At 40.1% G+C, this 5882-nt stretch overlaps 1 pseudogene; it reads left to right on the forward strand.

Annotated features, from left to right (window-relative positions):
- The first annotated feature begins 3462 nt into the window (after window positions 1-3462).
- Window positions 3463-5153, forward strand: LOC133070416 (protein SET-like; annotated as a pseudogene).
- The last annotated feature ends 729 nt before the right edge of the window (window positions 5154-5882 follow it).

Below are 5882 nucleotides of genomic sequence, written 5' to 3' on the forward strand. Positions count from 1 at the left end.
CTTCTTCAATGCTACAGAGTATTGTTTTGTGGATCCATGATAACCGGTTTTACTGTTCTCCTATTTAAAGATTTAGATTGTTGTTTCTTCTGTTTGCTATTGGAAACCACATGGCAGGGGACATCCTTGTAACTATCTCATTAAAATGCTCACACAGGATTTCTGTAGGGTGGTGTCTTTTAGGTCTTCCCAGGTGGTGCTAGTGGTGAAGAACCCACCTGACAATGCAGGGAGACATAAGAAATGTGGGTTCAATCCCTGGGTGGGGAACATCCCCTGGAGAAGGGCATGGCAACCCACTCCAGTATTCTTGCCTGGAGAATCCCCTGGACATAGGGGCCTCGCATGTTACAATTCATAGGGTCTCAAAGAGTCGGACACAACTGAAGCAATGTAACACAACACACATAGTGTATTTTAAGTGGATTTACTTGGTCAAAGAGTCATATGTCTTAATTTTTGACAGTTAAATGGCCAAATTCAAGAGGAGACACTCTGAAGCGTCTGTTCCTGAGGAAGCTTTCTAGAGGTTTTGATTGACTGTGGGATCCACAACTCTGTGTAACTCACTCCTAAATTCACAGAAGTCCTTTCACCCCAGGAAAGTGACCATGTTCTCTGTTTTGCCACAATCCTTCTGGTGCACATGTTAGCAACTATGCTTTATTTCAGAAGCAAATGATTCCTTTACAGCTCGAAACTCAAAAGCTTGTTATGTCTCAGAGTAAAGATGAAACGCTACCTCCACTGTGGATTTTTTTCCCTAATTGGTCAGCATACATGCACATACAATTTCAATTTCATTAAGGCTACATTCAGGCTCCTTTCTCCTTTTCTAATTGTACATGGAAGAGAAGATTTATTGGGAAGGGAAATGGATTGAAACATATAGGAAGTGGTTGCTTATTTATGACTGGAACAAGGGGAAAAGCTAAGAAAATTTCAGAACAAACCATTGTAACAAGGACATGAAGTCATGCCACAAATTCCTCAGGCTTCAGTGAATATTGATTTTATTATATTTTAAGAAAATAATCCTTTTAACAGCCTTTTTATAAAGCACTCTCAATGTGAAGGTATTTTACATAAATTATTTCTAATTCCCCCAACAAACTTGTAGGGTAGGTTGCGGTTTCTCCATTAGACTGGAGTTCCTCATAAAATAAGATAAATTTGGTCAAGATTTCACAGCTAGGTAAGTGCTCGAGATAGGGTCCAGGCTCAGGCTCATCTGATTCCCTTTCCACAGCACTGTATTATCTCTGTAACCATCAAACTTGTCAATTCAGAACTTCATAGAAAAGAACTACCACCAGCAAATGGAGGTCCTAATGTACCTCATGAGGTACACAGAACTTAGCTCAGTATAAGGAGATTAAAGAGGTTACAAGTACCCTTTCATGGGAGGTTGGGTGATTGGTTTTCTGTCAAAAATACTGTAGAAAAAATTCTTATAGTGGATCAGAGGCTGGATCAAATGACCTCTGAGTCCCTTTCGAAGTCTGCAAATGTATAATTTGATTCCCACACCCATTTTAAGAGAAGGAAACAGAAGCTGAGACTCCTTAAACTGGTGTAGAACCCAAGCAGCACGGTGACCCTTCTACTGACCTTTCCTTGAACACAGCCACTTCCATGATAGTAGTCTTCTGAGCACTTTTTCTACATAATTTTGAATCCCTTTGCAGACATACTTTGCTTTATTGCACTTTCCTGATACTGAGAAGTTGTTTTTTTTTCCCCCAAATTGAAGTTTGCGGCAATCCTGCATCAAGCACGCCTATTGGTGCTGTTTTTCCAAAGCATTTGTTCACTTCATGTCTCAGTGACACATTTTGGTAAGTCTTCCAATATTTCAAGTTTTCTCAGTATTATTATATTTGTTACAGTGATCTGTGGTCAGTGACCTTTGATGTTACTTTTGCAAAAAGATTACTATTGAGGCTCAGATGATGGTTGGCATCTTTTTTAGCAATATAGTAATTTTAAGTTAAGGTATGTACTCTTTTTTTTAAAAGACATAATGCTATTGCATACTTAATAGACAGAGGTATAAGGTAAACACACGTTTTTAGGTATTGGGAAACCAAAAAATTAGTGTGACTTGCTTTATTGTGGTATTCACTTTATCTTGGTGGTCTGGAACAGAATCCGCAATATCTCTGAAGTATGTCTGCACTCCTTTATTTGTGCCTTTGATATTCCACAACAAATACAAGATTAGAGGCAGGGAGTCAGTCCTGCCTTTGTCTTCCGCTCCCATCTCTTCCTTCTTTTCCCTTCCTTCTATCTCTTCAAAGAGCAAGGCACAAAGGGTGGGACCATTTGTTGTCACCCTACATTCTCTCTCTTTTTTAATGCCTTGGATTGCTAATCCAGTAATAAAAGTACTAATGTTGTATGTAACGAAAGTAATAACATGAGAGAAGAGGGGCTGGCATACTCCCAGAAAAAAACAAAAGCCACACCCGATTAGAGGTACATCCAGTTAAAATTCTGGCCCTCTTTAAAAAATTGAATCAGTTTTTTTTTTTTTTTTTTTTGAATCAGTTTTTTAATTGATCCAGGATTGGATCAATTCATTTCAAGGAAAAGAAAAAAAAAAAAAAAAGAGAGAAGAATCTGAGAGAAACTACCCACCTTCTGGGCTTAAGCATTCTGTGTCATGGTCAGACTGCTGGGAGACGGGCTCGGGAAATTACACTGTATCTGCACAGCCTCTGACTGTCTGAGAATAAGCTGTTTAGTGTTCTTACTCTGTACCCAGGTTGCCCGGAGATGCAAGCCCCAGTCTGGTCTCTCCATTATCTCTCTGGTAAAAAAGTAAAATCCACACATCAGAGACAGGACCCCTTTCTGTGAGAGCTCACCACCCATTCCCCCATCCCAAATCGGCTCTAACAATTTAGAAACCCCTCGAGGGAATTTAAAAACCGAAGACCTTGCTCATGCATTGGAGACTTGACTTGGTTTAGAGCTTTAAATTTATACTATTTTACTTAATGTAAAATCTGAGTTAATTTCTGTCCAGGCCGCTGGAAAGGCTTCAGTTCAGTTCAGTCATTCAGTGGTGTCTGACTCTTTGCGACCCCACGGACTGCAGCACACCAGGCTTCCCTGTCTACCACCAACTCTCAGAGCTTGCTCAAACTCATGTCCATCAAGTCAGTGATGCCATCCAACCACCTCATTCTCTGTCGTCCCCTTCTCCTCCTGCCTTCAATCTTTCCCAGCATCAGGGTCTTTTCCAGGGAGTCAGATCTTCACATGAGGTGGCCAAAGGATTGGAGTTTCAGCTTCAACATCAGTCCTTCCAATGAATATTCAGGACTGATTTCCTTTAGGATGGACTGGTTGGATCTCCTTGCAGTCCAAGAGACTCTCAAGAGCTTCTCCAGAGTTCTCTGAGCTCGAAGTTCCTCTTTCTTCTCCTGGGAGGGTTCTTGGCTTTTTTTCCCCAGCATGGCCCCCAAACACCAGTCTTCTCTTCCACCCCAAGTGAAGAAACTGAAGAAAGCCAAGCCGACTCCTGCCTCCAGGCCAGACGAGGCATCTGCTTCTTCAAATTTGCCGAAGGAAGAAAAAGAACAGCAAGAAGCAATTGAACATATTGATGAAGTACAAAATGAAATAGACAGACTTAATGAACAAGCCAGTGAGGAGATTTTGAAAGTAGAACAGAAATATAACAAACTCCGCCAACCATTTTTTCAGAAGAGGTCAGAATTGATGGCCAAAATCCCCAATTTTTGGGTAACAACATTTGTTAACCATCTACAAGTGTCTGCACTGCTTGGGGAGGAGGATGAAGAGGCGCTGCATTATTTGACAAGAGTTGAAGTAACAGAATTTGAAGACATTAAATCAGGTTACAGAATAGATTTTTATTTTGATGAAAACCCTTACTTTGAAAATAAAATTCTCTCCAAAGAATTTCATCTGAATGAGAGTGGTGACCCATCTTCAAAGTCCACTGAAATCAAATGGAAATCTGGAAAGGATTTGACGAAACGATCAAGTTAAACACAGAATAAAGCCAGCAGGAAGAGACAGCATGAGGAACCAGAAAGCTTCTTCACCTGGTTTACTGATCATTCTGATGCAGGTGCAGATGAATTAGGAGAGGTCATCAAAGATGATATTTGGCCAAATCCATTACAGTACTACTTGGTTCCTGACATGGATGATGAGGAAAGGGAAGGAGAAGAGGATGACGACGATGATGAAGAGGAGGAAGGATTGGAAGATATTGATGAAGAAGGGGATGAGGATGAAGGTGAAGAAGATGAAGATGATGATGAGGGGGAGGAAGGAGAGGAAGATGAAGGAGAAGATGACTAATGGAACACTGATGGATTCCAACCTTTTTTAATTTTCTCCAGTCCCTGGGAGCAAGTTGCAGTCTTTTTTTTTTTTTTTTTTTCTCCTTCTCTTGTGCTCAGTCGCCCTGTTTTTGAGGTCTCTTTTCTCCTTTATACCATGGTTCACAACGTATTTGGGGAGGGGGGAAATATCTTGAGCAGAATTCAGTGGGAAAAGAATCTCTACCCCTTTCTGTTTCAAATTCATTTTTATCCCTTCCTGTCTCAACAAAAACTAGGGAATCAACACCACCATGCTCTGTGGGAAAAAAAGAAAAACCTTCTGCTCCCTTACCTCTGCTGGAAGCTGGAGGGTGCTAGGCCCCTGTGTAGTAGTGCATAGAATTCTAGCTTTTTTCCTCCTTTCTCTGTATATTGGGCTCAGAGATTACACTGTGTCTCTATGTGAATATGGACAGTTAGCATTTACCAACATGTATCTGTCTACTTTCTCTTGTTTAAAAAAAGAAAAAAAAAACTTAAAAAAATGGGGTTATAGAAGGTCAGCAAAGGGTGGGTTTGAGATGTTGGGTGGGTTAAGTGGGCATTTTCACAACATGGCTTCTCCTTTGGCATGTTTAATTGTGATGTTTAACGGACATCCTTGCAGTTTAAGATGACACTTTTAAAATAAAATTCTCTCCTAATGATGACTTGAGCCCTGCCACTCGATGGGAGAATCAGCAGAACCTGTAGGATCTTATTTGCAATTGACATTCTCTATTGTAATTTTGTTCCTGTTTATTTTTAAATTTTTCTTTTTGTTTCACTGGAAAGGAAAGATGATGCTCAGTTTTAAAGGTTAAAAGTGTACAAGTTGCTTTGTTACAATAAAACTAAATGTGTACACACACACACACACAAAAGAGTCTTCTCCAACACCACAGTTCAAAAGCATCAATTTTTTGGCACTCAGCTTTCTTTATCATCCAACTCTCACATCCATACATGACTACTGGAAAAATCATAGCCTTGACTAGACAGACTTTGTTGGCAAAGTAATGTCTCTGCTTTTTAAGATGCTATCTAGGTTGGTCATAACTTTTCTTCCAAAGAGCAAGAGTCTATTAATTTCATGGCTGCAGTCACATCTGCAGTGAATTTGGAGCCCAAAAAAATAAAGTCTGTCACTGTTTCCATTGTTTCCCCACCTATTTGTCATGAAGTAATGGGACTGGATGCCATGATCTTAGTTTTCTGAATGTTAAGTTATAAGCCAACTTTTTCACTCTCCCTTTTCACTTGGAAATGCTTACCATTCAGTTTATTAACATCCAACCAAACTGGCATCTGGAAAGTCTATTTATTTTGGTTACCTTGCTCAGGTAGTTCTCAAAATGTAGTTTTAAACATTCAAAATGAGGGCTAGAAGGGCCTTAAGTACAGGCAGAAGGAGAGACCAGCTGCTGTTTCACTAATTGACCAAGTAGTGTTGGAAGGTGGTGAGAGATGGGATTGAGAAAACAGATTTTGGAGTCATTTTATTGCCTGGATTTCAAACCCAACCTCTGCCATTTACCA

This window comes from Dama dama, chromosome 15 (genome assembly GCF_033118175.1).
Source record: "Dama dama isolate Ldn47 chromosome 15, ASM3311817v1, whole genome shotgun sequence".
Taxonomy (NCBI): domain Eukaryota; kingdom Metazoa; phylum Chordata; class Mammalia; order Artiodactyla; family Cervidae; genus Dama; species Dama dama.